The 19,853-nt window shown below is 34.6% G+C and overlaps 1 protein-coding gene across 29 annotated transcripts in view; it reads right to left on the bottom strand.

Annotated features, from left to right (window-relative positions):
* The window catches only part of LOC106876975 (histone-lysine N-methyltransferase NSD2), a 110,093-nt gene extending 94,582 nt beyond the window's left edge, over positions 1-15,511 (bottom strand). For 12 of the 29 annotated variants that reach the window (XM_089366038.1, XM_089366061.1, XM_089366050.1 and 9 more), the window contains exon 1: positions 15,376-15,511. The gene's annotated coding sequence lies outside the window, so the exon portion shown is untranslated. Of the gene's footprint in view, positions 1-3,489; positions 3,582-9,611; positions 9,911-10,744; positions 11,394-11,832; positions 11,926-13,573; positions 13,746-15,375 lie in introns of those variants that run through there. The other 17 variants (XM_089366042.1, XM_089366054.1, XM_089366063.1 and 14 more) reach the window with 15 other exon arrangements.
* Positions 15,512-19,853: the final 4,342 nt, after the last annotated feature.

Below are 19,853 nucleotides of genomic sequence, written 5' to 3'. Positions count from 1 at the left end.
GATAATATTTCAATTTTTTTCATGTTTAATTTAAATATATGCTTGTGATTGAATTATTTGATATTACCCATCTACACCAAATTAATGGCAGGGATTTTTACCATGTCGGTTGCACCATGGCTCACCAAAAGTTACAAACAACAAGACTCCAAAACCATTAGTTACCAGGCTCACCTTAAGTAAGCTAATTTTGCAATATTAGGAGGTCACAGGAATTCATTCAATGAAAAAAAAATTCCAATGATTCCGGGGGTGGAAGGTGGCGGAAACCCCACCTCATTTTTCCAAACCAAAATAAGGGATTTGCAGTATATTAGGAGGTCAGGGTACTTGATTCCATGCAAGAAATCAAATTCTTTGTTGTTTTTTTTTCTTAGTGAAAATCATGCGGGTGTTAATATAGAAATTTACCATAATGTTGTTATTTAGCCTGAAATCAACCCTGATACTGCAAACCTATCGTCAAAGACATTCCAGCCTTCAGCAAACCGTCTTTTTAGGGATAATCTAGGACATTACATACAATGGGTGTGTGATTTAGGTAGGGGGATACTTTGGCTATTATTTTCAGTGTGTCGAGCGACCAGGTAGAGGCTCTTTCATTGGTTCAATTGTGTGATGAGATATTTTTACACATATATGTAATACGTATATATATATATATATATCATTGGCAGAAGTTAGAGAGTAAGTCAAAAGCTGAAAGTATTGGCACTTATCAAACACGAATTTGTCCATTGTCACTCTAACTTCTGACGAAATAACTTCTAAAACACAAAATTTTGTCAAAAACGTTAAGAGTAAACCCTGTTCTATGTGACACATTCTACCAGTATCGGAAGTTTGAAAGTGTTTAGTTAAAAAAAAAGAAAAAAATCATCTGTACGTCAAAGTCGACCTCGGCGAAATTTGAACTCAAGACGTAAAGACAGACGAAATAGCAAAGCATTTTGCCCAGCGCGCTAACGTTTCTGCCAGCTCACCGGCTTCTTTCAGTTTCTGTCTACCAAACCCACTTACAAGGCTTTGATAGGCCTGAGACTATAATAGAAGACACTTGCCCAAGGTACCACACAGTGGGACTGAACCCAGGACCATGTGGTTGAGAATCAAAGCTTCTTACTATACAGCCATGCCTGCACCTATTTAAGTAAATAAACCACATGTATGATGGTTAGTTTTAGTAGGTTATAAATCTACCTCAATTCCCAATTGAGGATTCTATTTATATAATCACACCACACAATTACTGTGAATCCCACTTTTTAGACTATATACACTGTATCTGTGCAGTTTAACCCTTTTGATATCAACTTACATGAAACTGCACTTCATTCTATGACAGAAATTCAGTTTTTTTAAATTATCTAATTTTAAACCTTCCATCAAAATTTCAGATTAATTTATGTTCCAAATACCAACTCCAATAACGACAATTATTTTACTTAATTCTTCAATATTTTCAAAATGAAACGAAACAATTGCCATGGTTTCATTGTTTCAACAGAAATATGGTATCAAAAAGGTTAAGAGGTGATTAACACTTTTGTTATCATACTTCCTTTCTTTGCAATAATTTAGAAAATGAAGAATTTAGTAAAATAACTTTGTCACTATTAATTAAGCTAGTGTTTGGAACACAAATTAACATGAAATTTGATGTATGGTTTTAATTTAGATCACTTTAAAACAGGAAGTTTGTGTCATAGAATCAAAAGCAGTCTCAGGCACATTGGCATCAAAAGCGTTAAATGGTTTGGCATCAGGAAGAGAACCAGCTGGGAAAATCACCTCAAAACGAAGTGTCCAAAACCCATGTCAGTATTGAAAAGACATAAAAATAATAATGATACCAGTGCATACAGAATGAAACATCATCATCATCGTTTAACATCCGCTTTCCATGCTACCATGGGTTGGACGATTTGACTGACGACTGGTGAACCAGATGGCTACACCAGGCTCCAATCTGATTTGGCAGAGTTTCTACAGCTGGATGTCCTTCCTAACGCCAACCACTCCGAGAGTGTAGTGGGTGCTTTTACATGCCACCGGCACGAAGGCCAGTCAGGCGCTACTGGCAACGGCCACGCTCGAAATGGTGTATTTTACGTGCCACACATCATTGGGATAATCAACCCTGTGTGTGTGGAGGGGAGTCAGCTATATCAAACCCAATACACAATCATATCTTTAATGAACTACACAGCCTGTTTTTGAATTAATTTTGAAAATGATCAAAAACTCAAGTTAATTTTTTTGTTAGGCACGCCATTCAGGAAGTCCCCCCAGGCTGCAGTTTGTCCATGACCACTCTGCAGCAGTTTCCCAACTTGCTTGAAATAGCAGCCAAATCTCCCTCCAAACAAACCCTAGCCATCTAAAAAGAGGAAGGGCACATTCGATCGTGTGTGTCCATGATACTATCTGAATAAAAAGTAAGATCAGATGATCATAACAGGGATACCTTCAATGATAGTTTGGTCCTGCCAGGTTTGACACAAGGCTAAACATCATTAATGAAATTACAGGACTATGACACTCCTGATGTCTATAAAGCTAACATCCCAGCTTTTAGATGTTGTTGTTGTTTAACCCTAGGTCAACAATCAGAAGCATTAGTCCTATGACCATTTTGTCTCTTTGCCAAGTAGTACATCCAGGACCAACATTATCCAATGTTCTATGATTTTAAGTAAGATTTGGCTACTATACCCAGCAAATCAAGCAACCATGGTAGAGGGGCTTATATGCTATGTCTGAAGGTAAGATAGATCGGCTAGTCGAGAGTAGAGCAACTTTGATTATAAAACTATCACCGAATCAGACCAGACCCAGGGTTAAACAGCAATATTTTTTTTAAAAACTTTATTAATATTACATTGTTGTGTTTAAATACACAGATAAATATTAAGAGCCAAGAATCAGAACTTTAATATACATGGCACATATTTATAGAGCATAGAAAAGAGAATCTATTACAATGTCATGATGTCACCAAATACCGAAGGTTTTGGATTCCTTGCAATAACATGTCAGTTTATATGACACGTAGAGATTTATATGAGATGAAGACACTGCAAATGAAAGGTGCAGACTGAGGAGTTTAATACAACAGCGATGGTTTTAACACTTACGTTGCATATATAAATATATTTAACATACTTTACACAAATAATGCACATGGTCACTCTACATGGTCACTCTACATGGTCACTCGGCTTGCTAAAAATAGCAGCGAAATCTCCCAACCATTACACACTAGATAAAATACGCCAGACAAAAAAGAAAGAATGATTAAATTATGTCTGAAAACAAAAAGATGAGTTGGCCACAGCTGGAACGCTTTTAATCATCAGTCTGCTTGATCAAATCTGAGCTGGGGTTAAAAAATAACACTCATTGAAAACAATGGACGCCTTATTTACATAATATTTCATAAGAATAGTTTTTCAAGAGAGTTAATAATAATAATCAACGATAATTTACCAAGAGTAAAATGTAAAACAGATCCAAGCTCCTTCTCAAAACATTTAGCTATTTTTCACATCACAGCATTCAAACAGTTGTTGTTGTTGGTGGTGGTGGTGGGGGGGGTGTATGTGTCCCTTTATTAGTTTCAGCCATGTGGCTGCGGTCATGCTGGAACATATCACAAGACTTGTTTTGATTTAAAACTGGAGAAATACTATATACACCAACTGTTTTACATTATATTCTATTTTATACAGATAATTTAACTTGGTAAATTAATTAGTTCAAGGCTGAAGCAAATAGGCCCCCCACGAACAAATATCAGCAAATCTCCCATACATGCATTTCGATACAGGGTTGGTGGGGGAGAGGGATGAAGTTGCGTACAATTCTTATCCCCCACCCATTCATATTTTCAAAATAGGTTCAATTTGAGGGTCAAGAGGTGACTTCCGGTTGTCATGTGGTCTCTGGTTTTAAACTTAAACATTTCTACAAGAGAACAAATTGATTATTGAGAGAGCAGCGCATGCCATCAATGCCAACGCTGGGCTACAAATATATCCATCATAACTACCAGTCTGATAAAGGTGCACCAGGCACCACATATCAAGATAAACAGCGCATGACCTTCCAGGTGGGACCCAGTTAGAATTTTCTTTAGGTCGAGTAGCCCATCCCGCACAAAAGGTCCCTGAATAAGGGCTGTTTCAGGATGACGAACGAAACACCCAAAGAATTCCTATCAACACATGGCTATGATGCTCCCATACTACTCCTGCTCGTGGTCAGAGATGCACATTAAGGGGATTATTATTATTATTATTATTATACCGCCATGTTCAGACAAATTTAAACTAAAATTAAAGTAGAAAAATAGAACACAACCCTCCACTTAGCCCCCCAAAACAAAACCCTCGTTTTTTAAAAAGGTCGACACAGATCAGATTACCTAAAAGTCGCAGTCTTTCTTTTAAGTACCAAATCAGAACTAATCGCTCAAACCTCTACTCTAAGATATTCCCGCCCTGACCATTCCATCGTGTCTATATTTTAGACACAGTATATGAAAAAAACTGTTATTCAACGTTTTCGTTGCCATAAGATAGTCGGATGCAATTTTAGAGAGATTTGGTTCTTATTTCTAGTAAATAGAGTGGCGCGAAGAGACGCCCACTCGTTCACCACCACCCCTTCCTACGATGGCCTCTGTCGCTCAAATTTAAGCACACAACACACACTCACTTGTAGGACATATATTATTAGAAATAAATGCAGCTGAACAAGAACATATTCATCTAGAACACATAATGTTCAATTTAAAAGTTAGAACATAGCGGTGCTAAGATGTTACTACACTGTATGTCTGACTTATTGCGACCAATCCACAAACTAGAAATGTCCACATCATCATAACACCAACATCAACTAGCAAAAACAGAGACACAAATACACACCACACACACCCTAGAAGAAAAAAATGTGAGACGAGGAGGAAAACTGAAATCCTAATTTTTATCAAATGGCACCAGGGTGTGCGTGTGTGTGTAAGAGAGAGACACAAAATTTGTCGCCATGTACAGGAGCAGAGACGGGTCAAAACAAGCTTTCTTATTCCCATGCTACTATGGATACATTGATTCTGAAGTCATTATCATATTTCACACCAGAGAATGTATTAAAATATACACAGGTTTATGTTGAAGCTATATTAAAATGACTAATCAAATCAATCAATCAATCAATCAAACACATCAAAGACTTTAGAATACCGAAAAATATTAATTGCCCATTTTACACACACACACACTTACATACAACACATCAATTAATGTTATAATTAGTTCAGAATGGTGGGTGTCTCACACTAACGCAAACATATTTCAATACTATATCCAAAAAAGATAGCACACCGCGCACACATATACAACATATTTAATTGCACATCATCTCAAGGGGATATCACATATACACGCATCATTCTTATAACTACTTCACACTAAATGATAATCATCATTAACACATACACATCATGTACAAACATTAATTACCAAAATACCCTAAAGTGTTTCAACACATAAACAGCCAAATGAAGACAATACACAAATCTAGAGTCGGTTAGTGGTATTGCAACATACATTTATGCACGCCTATATATACTGCATAGATATGTATGTTTATATTCCATAGCTACACACACATCGTACAATAACCCCTGACCAACTAAGTAAACTTTTATGTCGAGAACAGATCATATATATATATATATATATATATATATATATATACACATATATATATATACGTGCACACACACACACATAATATAAACGGCCATTATTACCATCACCACTCCACATTCTGACAGTAGTAAGTAAAGGGTGTCTAAAAAGGCGGGAGTGTAACTGCATTTTTTTTTTTGTCTTTTATATATATCTTATTTCTGTTATATTAGTACATATATTTCTTTTTAGCAGCAGCAATGGGCCTTCCAAGTAAGACAATCCCCCAACTCCTTTAATACAAATCAATCTTGTTAGAGAATATACAATATAGTATATGATTATTTGATCGACTTTACAAAAGAATTATCGACATAGTTCAGCCTTCCTCATAAGAACATCTATAACAAACGGTGGTAACATGCACATTTTATAAATACATATATGTATATATATATATATATATATGAAATCTTAAGCTAGGACCATTCAAGTCACACAAGTATGTGTATGTGTGTGTGTGTGTATATATATATATATATATATATATATATATCCTGTTCATGCTACCAAACCTATATACGTGTGTATGTATGTGCATTATACGTGTATATATAATACATACACACACGCATAAATATATAGAGAGAGACATATCGGTTTGGTCGAACGAACAAAATGAGTATATATACATATATTTAATTGGCAGAGGTTACAAAGTGACTCATGGGTCGAGAGTTTCGTTTATGGCACTTAAACTCTCGAGTTACTTGACAATTTCTGCCGAGTACACACACGTATATATACATGCATACGTATATAAATACATATGTATATATGTAGGAAATACACACACATACGTACTTCTCTGCAAATGACCTGATCCGCGACCGTATATTTTAAAACTGATGCAATTTACATGGTGGAAGACCCATTCTAGGTATCTAAAAACAAACAAAAGCAATTATATTCGCCTCTTATTTATTCCCTGAGGTGACAAAAGATTTTCCTAAGATTGTCCTCCACAATGTAATTTGCATATATATGTATATGAAAGCAATCGATTAAAATGGTTAATTAGTTATCTAGTTGGCTAAATAATAATAAAAGGATGTTATAAGAGATCCAGTGCGTGTGTTTTTATTGGCAAAATGATCCTACCAAGACAAGTTTTTAGCCTTCAATTTCATATCAAGAACCTTGCAAAAAAATAAGGAAAACCGAAAAACGAAGTTCATTTTGAGTGTATATATGTAATTGATCATGTAGTTGGACTATTGAAGTCATGCATTACATCTGAATACACACACAATATATATATATATATATATATATATATATATATATATATATATAATCACAAACTAGGCTTCTTCAGTGAGTATATAAATAAAGACACACACACACATACACGTAAAATCTGAAGGTATATAAACATGAAAAAGTGTTGATGTTTGCAGCGTTGATTTGAAATAAAAATGAATAAACGACATAGTTTTCGCCCCTGATCGGTTGAAAAACACGTGTGAAGTGCTTTGTTATTAAGGTTATATGTATGTGTGTAATAGTTAACAAAAAATAGCAATCGCTAATTATTAATAACAATACCAATTTCAGTCATTAGTAACTATAACACATACACAGACATATCGAGTCAATGATCTGCTAGAAATAGCAGCCAAATTCCAACTACCAAAGTTTCAAGTATGTGTCTCTATACGAAGAAACTATTCCTGTGTAACAAAGTCCCCTTTCAAGCTTAGTCGACTCAAATTTTTATTCAGTCCAAATAATCTTATGAAACCACCCAAGTAGCGGTTCATTTGATCAGTATCAATGTATTGATCTGCTGAAGAGTTGCATGACAATCTGACTGTAATAGCAGTCTATTAGTTCACAACTAAGTCATTTGCTTGTTATATTAGTGTATATATATATATATATGTATGTATGTAGCTTTCTGCTCACGCGACAATTTCTATTGGTTTTTAATCTTTTTCAATCTTGTAGTAACATTAAAATTTTCAGCATAATATGTTATATCTAACTATATTGATCATATATATATATATATATGCATGCAAACAAATGTATAAACTGCCAGTTTGTTAATCCATCGATCTCTGCTAGAATAGTTGTCTAGTTTAGCTCACATCCATATACATATGTACGTGCTTATCTTTCCATCTTCCTACCATCTATGCTTATCTATGTTAATATATATATATATATATATATATATATATACACATACATACACATTATAGACACACGTATACAAATACACCGCAGCACACGCACGCGCCAGTCTAATCTTGTGGAGTAGGAAACGTGTCGGTTGAGCTATAATTTTCCATGAGAACCGAAAAAAAAAAAAAGAAAGAAAGAAATGAGACGATAATCAATAATAACTCTTCCCTCTTTACTCCCAATAGGGAATGTTGAGAAGTAGAAAAGAGGGGAAGAGATTACGAGGAAAGAATAATCGATTAGCTGACTCACCACCACCTCTGTATCGACCCTCGGGCTTGGAGAGCCGAACTTTAGGAAAAAGGTGAAGCACTCAAAATATATGGCCACAAGGAATTTTACTAGACATTAGTAGCATGTATTGATTTATTGATATGGAGGTAGATTCCTGGAGAACGATGGCGACGGTGGATAATGGACAATGCTGCATGGTGATGTTCATGCTCTTCTCATTGACATACTCAGAGTAGTGTTGTGTGTGGTGAGGTAAAAATGCTTACGGCTTGAAATCGAAACCGGCTCACCGTTCAGCTCCTCTTAGTTTAAACATGTAAAAAAACATAAACAGAGGCTCAGTGTTGGAGATTTTAAGACAAGATCCAAAGAATTAAAATAATATTCCATATGTATATACAAGTACGAGTGTGTATATTTATTTACACACAAAGTATCTACAAAATGTATATGAAATATTTTACATATATACACGCACACACACATACATACACTATATATAAGTAAGACATGTATAAAGCACTATATGGAATATTTATAGACACGTTACATATATGCAATGCACGTATAAAACACTACATGGAATATGCACACATTTTTTATAGAGGGAAACGTAGATAAAATTCTTTCGTGATTGATCAGTTTCCTCTTTGTGTGCCTATGAGCGTACATAAACACGTTAACCGTTTGTTAATGCCAACACTACATGTGCGTGTGATAAGAGATATCTAATAACATTTAAAGAAAATGCTTGCCGTTAACTCAGAAAAGTTGTTCTCAAACTGCTTGATTTAAGTCACATTACGGCAAAACTTCAAAATTTTTGCTGAACTTGTATAAAAAACATTTAAGTCAATCTCGACAACATGTATTGAGTTCTTTTATCTTGTTTAAGTTTGGTTTCATATTTAAAAAAAACCGCCACATATAAATACGTGTGTGTGTATACATATAGATGATGTGATGATGATATACAAGTCCTATGAAGGTCGAAAAGCAGTCGAAACTTTCGAAGTCACTGTCAACACTATCCTTACAAATGAAAATGTAGTCTACAGAAAGTAATCCTTCAATTTAAATCAAGCATGAACATATTATGTGTGTGTGTATATATATATATATATATATATATATATATATATATATATAATACAAATAATAAATGAGTATATGCATATATACGTACATGTGTGTATGTATACGTACATGTGTGTGTGTATATATATATATATATATATATATATATATATGCACACACACATTCACTATTTCTATTGTTATATAAATAAAATATTCAGAATAACAGTGTCGATATGAATGAATGTAGGGAAAAAATATAATTAAAAGAATTAAAATCTACCACAGTCCCGGTACAACAGCACAAATACAAAATGTTTGATTTTCTTTAAAAAAAAAATAACTTAAACCTACAGACAGAACATCAACAACAAAGGGTTGTCCACACGTGTTGAGAAGAGAAATTTGAATGTAAAACCGGTGGAGAAACAGATTAGAGTTATTGTTTAACCCTGGGTCAGTTGGATCTGACAAAACAATGATCAAAAGTATTCCATTCCAGACGATCGTGTCTTTTCCTGTATCCAGGATGACATTGCCTCATAATGCACTGTTGTTTCATTAATTTGTGTTTTTAGAAACAATGAGATGCTATTTCTAGGGTATGAAACAACCACATAGAGGCTTTCTCGTTGACTCGAGATATCAGAATGGAGTGGAGAGTTTGTTTAAAAATAGACACAAGGTTTTTTAGCGAGATTATCTCTGTATCTATCCAAGCCTGACCACAACCACGAGGTTGACACAAAAGAATGACAATATCATATTTATGTAATATGTGTGTTCGTGTGCATAAACGAGCAATCAAGGAAGGATCTTCATTTTGCAAGAAATAACCATTAAATTGCCCTCAAATTACATATGGCCTTCTAGCAAGAGGAACGAACATTGGATAAATAGAGTTGTCTAGGAACAGTGTACCCGAAAAAATAAGCTTATGATTGGAAATGCAGTGATCATAAGTTTAGTTGAGATTAAACAGCAATATATATGTGTATGAAAAAAAGGGAGCTCTGACCTCAAACTTCCACCCACACCTCACCAATGACAGAAAAAAACACTTCACTGTTATATATAATTCATTATCTTAAATAGACAACTTTGTGTAGGTGAAGATGAGAAAGATGGCCTTTAGGAATAATGACAGGGAAGGGAATGATGAAGAGAAAAATACCAACTCCCATGAAGCATCTATTGCACATATAAACAAGTACACACATATATGCACATACATGTACACTATGTATGTGTGTGTATATATATATATATATAAATCTGGATTCCACGCCCTTTCAGGTTTAACGTATGTATATTGTACGTTATATTTTTCACACTTCTAAAAGCAAAGATGTGTGTGTGTGTACAAGCGATTCAATATATCACAACAAACAAAAATATACACAGTATAGATAAGTTACACACACACACACTCATATGGTGGAAGAATTAAACTCCACCACAATGAATACATAAAAATATGTGTTTACCATTTAAATTTGTGTTCCTCTATACACTCACAAACATGTTAATGTGGTAGGAAATATAGAAGGTGAACCTTGCCATCAGCCAACAAAATTAGTGAATGATGAATGAAAGTTTTTGTTAGGTATGTAGGTAGTAGGGTAGCTATTTAGTTTGAGAGAGGAAACTGGGGTAAAATTAAGAAAGAAAAATCTAATAATAACAACAATAATAATAATAACAATACTTGCAACAAAATATCTGGAAGTTTGCTTTTTTGTTTGTCTATCGATCTTTAAAATGCTGTGGTAGAGGCGGTGCTTCGTGAGAAAATTAATGAAAGGGAAATGTTGAGCATCAAATGGCGGGAGAGAAAGATTATGAGTAAACATTGATGAGTGAATGATTTAAATGATTGACTGAATGACAAGAAATATGAGTGTGGTAGACAGACGTCTGTGTGAGTGTGGTAGATTGATAAACTAAATGAGTGTGAGTGAATGCGGTAGTTGAATTGTGAGTGATTGTATATGAGTGATTTATGTGAGTAGGAGTTGAGTGAATGACTGACAGCAAGAACACGTGAGTGTGGTAGATAAATTCTAAAGTGAGACAGAAAAGTCCCAGACGGTGCAATAAATATGAAAACATTTGTACTATAAATAAAGTAATTATAAAAACAGCGATTCTTATAGATAGTGGATAGTGTGGATGGCGGAGGTCCGAGGTAATATACACTGTATACATACATATATATACACATTCACAAACATACATATATGTAATCATACATGTCCTTAGATATTCCACAAAATATATACTTTGGTCCCACATATATACATGAACACACGTCCATCATATATACACAATGCATATGCATCTCTGCACACATGAATGCATGCATAAACACATACATTTACTTAAGTACATACACGTGTATAGACAAACATGTCCGAACATTCTGGTTCAAATGGATCGCAACGTAACAGCCAAGACAATCACCTGCTGTAGTTTCTTTTAGACTTTTAATCAGTCGGTTTCAAAACGGGTGGTTCCTCTCAATTACAATGTCTATATTACGATAGAGAAAAAGAAACAAACATTTGACTGTTACCTTCATACGACCAGAATGAAATGTTTAGTTGGATGTTTGTTACTAGATTAACAAAAAAAACTATTGCAGATTTGACACCCATTTTTCGGTGGTGACACGATGATGTAATGATATACAAACTTTTAGTATGTTTCTTTAAGATATATAGTCATTAAATAGAAAGTAAAAGTTAGTCACACACACACACATATATATATATATATATATACACACACTACATTTGTGGGCAATATATACGTATGTATACACACATATATATAAGATAAATGCATATGTATATATATATAAGCATTTATGTTTGTGTAAACACACACATATGTATATTCGAAATATTAGTTTCAAATTTTGGCACAGATATTACTACCAAAATTATTGATGGCCGCCCGATTTCCTTAACTATATATATATTTATATATATATATACATACATACATACACACGCACACAGAGAATAGAACTAAGTCAATGAAAAAAAAAAACATAGTTGATACAACTAAACATCAAAATATGCCAGTCAGAAGTAGTGGAGCACTCCAATTAAATTAACATAAACTAATTAGAGAGGAGGGGAGAAGACTAGATAACACTCAATTTAATATAGTTAATAAAACTCGAATAGGTAGTTGATCTTTGCTGTCAATATGAGGAAATGATCTCTTTCTATAAACATACAAAGACATAAAGGGGTGGTCATAAACTTCACAACTTTACATCAACTGAGTAACCTCTAAGTCACTCATGGTTAACCTGCGGCCTGAGTGTCCTTTCTGAGTGGTACGCCTACCGAAAAATTACCTTTAATTTTTTAGTAGTGCGGCCCGCCAGAATATGTACTGTCTCATGGAGACCAGCTTCTCAAAAATGGTTGTCCATGCTTGCTCTAAGTGGTCAGTTTAGAACCGCTAGAAATAGGAACCAAATCTCTTCCACTCCATAGAACCATAGTATCTTCAAAACGTGGAAGGACACATGGAGATAACAAGTCTGGAATACTTTTACTTCTTTGATCATACGGTCAGCTCCATCAGAGCTGACTTAGGGTTTAACAACAATTTCAAGACAAACCGAGACCCGTTCCATCTCAACACTAAGATAGTTAATGATCATGATTATTGTGGTCGTTGTTATTCTTTCTTCCATAAAACTAGTGAGTCTACAGTTTAATACAATGCTACATTTTTTTTTCTTCTTTTCTAATTTTGCCCTTTGAAAAGAAGCATTGTCGCTCAATTCCGCTGTACTACAAAGAGAGAGGTGGGAGAAAGAGAGAGTAATAAGTAGCCATGTTGAATCAGAGAGAAAGAGGAAACAAATAGAGGGATTAATAGTGTAAGGACAGATAGAGGAGGAGAAATAGAAAGGGTAAACGAGGAATGGGTAAAAGAAAAGGTGGGGTATTATTGTTAAAAAAAAAGGGAGGAGAAAGGACAAAACAGAAAGAAAACGATTATTAAGTGGGGGTAACAAAGGAGAGTAAAAGAAATAAGCTAATGAATTAGAGGAGTAGGAGGGGTAGAAAGTGACAACGAGAGAAAAGAAGCAAAAGCGCAGAGGGGGTAGAAGGAAGAGTAAATGTAATAACTTCAGAAAGAGAAGCAAATTAGAGAGGGTGTCAGAAGGAAGGTTAAACGTTAGAAGGAAAGCTAAGTAAATGAGCGAGAGAGAGAGGGAGGGTGAAATAGAGGGAAAAGCAAATGAAGATTGTAGAGGGGTAAGTATAGGCAAAGAATATGGCGGCTACCACATTTCCTTCCTCCATTGGCGGAAGCACACATACAAACTACAGTAATTCAGACATGGCGACCATGTTTTGTCGGTTGGGCTGAAAGCTGACAGGCTGGTTGGTTTGCATTGCTTTGATTCACTTCAAGCGAGCGATCAGAGAGAAAGAGAACGGACATTTGGTGTTTTAACTGTGAAAAATTGAAAACTTATGTCAGTCAATAATTACAAACGGGAATTGAGAAAGAAAAATCAAATTTTAAAGATTATAACTTTAATTAACTTATTAGCAAATAAATTCTACAAATAAGTGTTGATTTCAAATGAAATCCTTTTATATCTGTAAAATCGATTAGCTAGTCATTTTCAACATTCTAGTGTCATGACAGGTTGTTATTTTAAATTTACGCGGTTAAAATACAAAACAAACACCGAGATGGTCGACTTTCAAAACAAGAAAATAAAAGCTGTTGTTTCCTCTACTTTCCTATGTCGGCCTTCGATATGCCGGCATCGCCATGACAGCAGTTTCGTATAAGCAGATTCGGAAGATATGGAAGCTATTGAATGGATTTGATAAAGAGTGAATGAAAGAAATAAGTAGAATTTAGATAAACTAGGATTTAAAAAAAATTTTTAATGAAGCCAGACGAGAGAAAAATCTAGCTAAAAGAAATGAACGAATGTGAAGGGAGGGAGTGAAAGATAAAGAATTTAAATGAAATAGTGAAAGCGAAGAGGGGGGGAGTAAAAAAAACTCTTCGTTTCGTTTTCACTAACTTGGGCCACGTTTTACCAAGTCCTTATTCTAACCGATATTCAATACAAAAAAAAAATAAGAGAAATATTTAATACGTCTACAGGAAATAAATCAAATATATATAACTAAGAATGACCCGCATTTACTACAGAAATATAATGTAATATATACCGACAGCGTGAATTGTGTAAACATGAGGGCACGTATAAAATAGAAAACGCTGTCCATGGGAAACGAAACGAAAATCGGTTTTATGTTCCTCATATAAAAAAAGTGCTAAGTATTGATTTTAAAAAATGGGAAAGATATGATTTGAAAATCAAAATAAAAACATGATGTAAAAAAAAGAAAGTTTCAAAAAATAGTAGACTGAATAGAGTACATAAGAGGCATTAGTAAAATAAGGTGCAAGAGAGAAATAAAGAAGAGGGGGAAATTAGGAGGATAGTTTTAGAAGTGGGGAGCAATTAGAAAGATAGAAACTGTTAATTAAAGTGGGAGGAATGTGAAGAGGTCGAAAAGAAATATGTGAAGAAAGATAAGATAGATTAAGTAAGAGGGGGTTAAACGGATTACATATAGAGGGGGAAAGAAAATGATGTGATATAGACATAGTAGGAGATAAAAAGTGAAATGGGGAGGGAGCGATGGCAACAAAGACTAAGGGGAGACAATTGTGAAACCTGCTGATTATATTGGCAAGAAATATTAAAGATTTAGATATATATATAATATATAAAATATATATATTTAAAATATGTATATGCTGTGTACACCCACCTATTAGATATTACAGCAATCACTTTAAAAATGAATTAATTTTCAAGAAATATGTAATTTAATAACAAGCTGTAAAATAAAAGATTTAATAATTTACAGCAGTAGTAATGTGAATATGACGCGCATGAACATGTCTGTGTGTCTACGATGGTGATTAAAAGTAGCGACATAAGCTTAAAATATAGACATATCTACATATCATCTGTATAAACATACATGTGTGCATGTATTTCATATATAAAAATATATGTATTCATGTATATGTATATATGATTACTCACTTGAGTTGGCTCTATATTGTATTTATACTGGCTTCCTCCTCCGACCATGGTATATATATATGTGTATGTATATACTCTTTAAAGAGAGAAAAAAACCACAGTGAGCCGCAGCAAAGCAGAGGCCTCCACCGTCTGCACTGAAACTGTGTAGGGCGGGAAAGCCAGTTCAAATCCGATTGGCTGACACTGACAATAAACTAAATATAAACTAAATAACTAAAATCTGTTAACGTCCGGTAAGTGCTCCACTGGCCATGGGGCACCCGCTACACAGATAACAACTCCAATTCTCTCCGCTTGCATCATATAAAACATTAAAAAATATGTTTTCATCTACACTTGACTATAATTATCATGCGGAAGGAATAAATCCAAGCCATTTTACCTTATGTTATCTCCTCTCTGTCTATCGATCAGTGTCACGCCGATCATCCGAGACGTGAAATGAGGGAGTTAGGAAATAATTTCTACTTAGATACGAAAAAGATGTAGCATATACTAATGACTTACTGGCATTGTGTGTGTGTGTGTGGATGTATATATCTACACCGACGTGTCAAGTGGCCCATGATATCAAATTTACTGGAATACCGTACAAAGTTGATAAATGTTTATTGAGTATTACGAAAGCCTAGGGATTGAAACTGGCTCATAAGTTTACAATGTAATGAACAAGATGTTGAAAGAATTTTGCGATCACGGATAAATAATACTTTACATACTGTACGGTTTTCTCATCTTTATTATAAGCTAAAAACTTCACTAACCATTACTCCGAGTTACACAATTCGTGTACGTGAGGAATGAGAGGGAGCCTATACATAGTCGTTCGACTTGCTAGAAATGTCAGCCAAATCTCCCTATAATCACGTAAATGCAGTATAAAGTAGTACTCAACATGGTCCTAAAAAGATGTGATAGTCATAGTTGGAATGTCTTTAATCAAGGATCAGCTTGATCTTGGTTAATATACAGCTAAACTATTTCATTTCACATACGAGACCCCAGCCGATGAGCGAGCCAATATGTGGCCACTCATCGTCCTGCTAGAAATAAGAGCGAAACCTTATTGTCTTAAGCAAACGACATTAAATCAGTCTTACAAAGCCCTTCGAGATGAAAGGGATGATCACAACTGGAATGCTTTTTATATTTATTACTCATTGGGGGATGAAAGGCTGCGCCCATGACCCATTTCGGGAGCCTCGATAACTAATGGGAGGTAAGGGTGAGGTTAACCTCGACCGGAGGAGACGTAACCTAAATTGCTTGTCAGAGAATGTACCTCACCAAAGATACCCAAGATCCATATAATAGTGGTGGATCATAGGTCTACTAGATTAGGGTTAATCAACGTCTATTGAATAACGCATAAACTTTAATCATTTCATCATCCCTATAAATCTTAGTTCTGATGTCTTAAGTTAGAAATGAACGTGTTTTTGCATTTCATTCATTCCTCGCGGGTCGGCAAAATTGGTACCAGTAACTGACTGCAGTCTGTACTTTTATTTATATACCCGTTACCTTCTAAGACGTGGTCCTAGGCCAAGGTAATGAATTACTAACGCTATAAAACAACGCAATAGCTTCTGGGAAAGGCATGAACATCATAACTCATTTCTCCCTCGTAGTAAAAAATATCGTTATGTCTTCTCTCCCTCCCTTCCACCCATGGAATAATCCAGAGTTCAAATCCAGGTAAATGAAACATTATTCATGTGGGTTAAAGGTGGCGAGCTGACAAAATCGTTCAAATCCCGTTGAGTTCAACTTTTTTATCGGGGTCGATAAAACGAAGTACCGGATAGAATCGATTAATCCTCTATCCTAAAAAAAAAAAAAGGATGCTGGCATTATGCCTAAATTAAAAATCATTATTAAAATGAGTCCGATTTTGTGTCAATCCAGTTTACCGCAGGGATCCATGAATAATGAACTATATATTAAGACTAGACAAGATCCGTTTTATCTGTCAGGATGACACAAATATGTGGCGGGTGGGGGCTTTATACCTAGGATGTATATATGCAGCGAAATGTGAAAAACTCGGGTGTTTGGATATTAGATTTTATTTATAAGCATGTCCTAGGGAAAAGGAATTACAATATGTGTGTGTATATCTGTATGCAAACACATACATCTGTACACACAATCATATAAAACACCTGAATAAAATTCATATACATATATATATATATATATATATATATATATATATATATATATATAACGTTAAACTGCATCTTAAAGCAGAAATTCACTAGAGTGCTCGATAAACTAGGTTTAGAGCGATATAGAACGTTGACTAAATCCAAAAATGATGGATATTTACATGCATATACATATATTTGCACACGCACACACATATATGGGTCAAAATACTAAAATCAAGTGAAACTGGTGGTGGGCTTGAGTAAGCAAAACTTGTATTTATTGGTGGAGTTTAAAGTTTCTGAAGTTTCTATGGCGTTAGAAACTCTGCCATCGACATACAGACTTAATAAACCTTAAACTTCACCCAGAATACACAACACATGTAATTCCGCCTTAGATTGTTATAATATAATTATATTAATTATGATACATTATAATTTGTCATAGTAGGACTAATGCACAGGATCGATATAAAAGAGAAAAAATTCTGAAAGTGTGTCAGATTGAGTCTGGGAGAAGTTTAACATTTTCTACCAAAAACATCCTGTGATAACAAACCTGACATAGCTTCTTTATTGTTTTTGTTTATACTGTGTACATACACTCATAGGTGTTCATAGAATTATAACAATAATTCTAAATACACAGTAATAGATAGATAGATAGATAGATAGATAGATAGATAGATAGATAGAGCAGACATACACATGCATTGATCTACAGCTCCCCATTTTCTGTAAGTGTATTCACATACATGCATATATATATATATATATGTGTGTGTGTGTGTGCATGTATATGTATATATGCATACCTATCTATATACACACATGTATGTATGTGTGTACATTGGTAGGTAGATAGAGAGATAGATACATACACATAAGGATAACATTATTACATAACATGTAATAAAATCTCATTTAAAAATAATTTTGAGTAGTTGATTTGAGACAATTGATCAAGGCTTGACTAAAGAGCACTTTAGCAAAACAAACATGTAGGCATGTCTGTGTGTATACATATATATGTGTGTATGTATACACTGACTAGAAACTTGCCATGAAACTGCTGGCCCTTGCGTCACGCCTATAGTAAAGTCAGCAAATAAAGGTTTATGTATGGTATACATTTTCTCTCATTCTCTCAATGTATGCACACACACGCATATAAACACGTAGGTGCAAAACAAGGTGGAGAAAATAGTACTTGAATACCAAAGGTAGAGTACAGTATTATTTTATTGAAGCTGAGAGAACTTCACAAACTGAAGTTTTTCCAGCTTCAGTAAAATGTGTGTGTGGAGAGACAGAGATGGATATATAACACCAGGCTGGAGCATTCTAAGACTGCTCCAATGGACTTCGTTTTACTTTCTAAGTGTATATATTACACCACATTCTATTCTGCTATATAAGCTAAGATACAAATATAGTGAGCTGAGCCCTTGTACACACACTCATACAATACACTCATGTATGCATTTGTGAGTGTTGCCAATGGTTATATATACATAAATTATACACTTTTAAATTGTATGGTTGTTTAACCCAAAGACAATCATGATGGAGCTGACCTAAGATCAAATGCGATCTCGTTATGGCCTTCCTTCTTTTCTTTTTGTGTGTGTGTATAATGTGATTTGAACAGTTCGAGCGGCCCACACATAAATCCCCTTGGTGAAGTAGCAACCACAGTTGTCTCCATCTTGTGTGTGTGCGTGTACGAATGGCAAACTGCGGCTTGCCTGATAAGCTGTCTCATGCGGCCCGCTTCTCGAAAAACGTTACCCATGCCCTTGATGTAGTATGTGTAATGCATATATTCGCTCATATAAACACGCATTTGTAAAGTAATATTTGTGTGTGTATGTATATATAATGCAGGAATAATATATCTAAATGCATATATTTTTATACATACTCGTATATAAAAATATCTGCGTTAAAATATATACGTATATATACCTATATATAAATTAAATTCTATATTTTTCGTTTTCATGTGTGTATGTATAAAATACACACACTGATACAATGACTCTTAATCGCTTGCTGTTGTTATTGAGAAGAATGATTTAACAGAAGCGATGCAACATTTTCTTTCCCTATTATCTTTTTGTCCATGTGGTTCAACACCTACCATCGCCATCATCATCAACAACACTACAAATGAACCAGGTCTGTACGGTCGCTTAACCTGCAGAAATAGCAGCGAAATCTCCCTCAAATCACTCCCTATCGTGTTTTTAAAATACATTACAGAATGTGGCCCTATAAACACAATTTCTAAAGCAAACAAAAAGGCGGGACAGTCATAGT

Source organism: Octopus bimaculoides, chromosome 18, assembly GCF_046866305.1.
Source record: "Octopus bimaculoides isolate indiv1 chromosome 18, ASM4686630v1, whole genome shotgun sequence".
NCBI lineage: Eukaryota > Metazoa > Mollusca > Cephalopoda > Octopoda > Octopodidae > Octopus > Octopus bimaculoides.
Note: the sequence above shows the minus strand (reverse complement) of the source record. Positions and strands in the feature narration are given on the sequence as shown.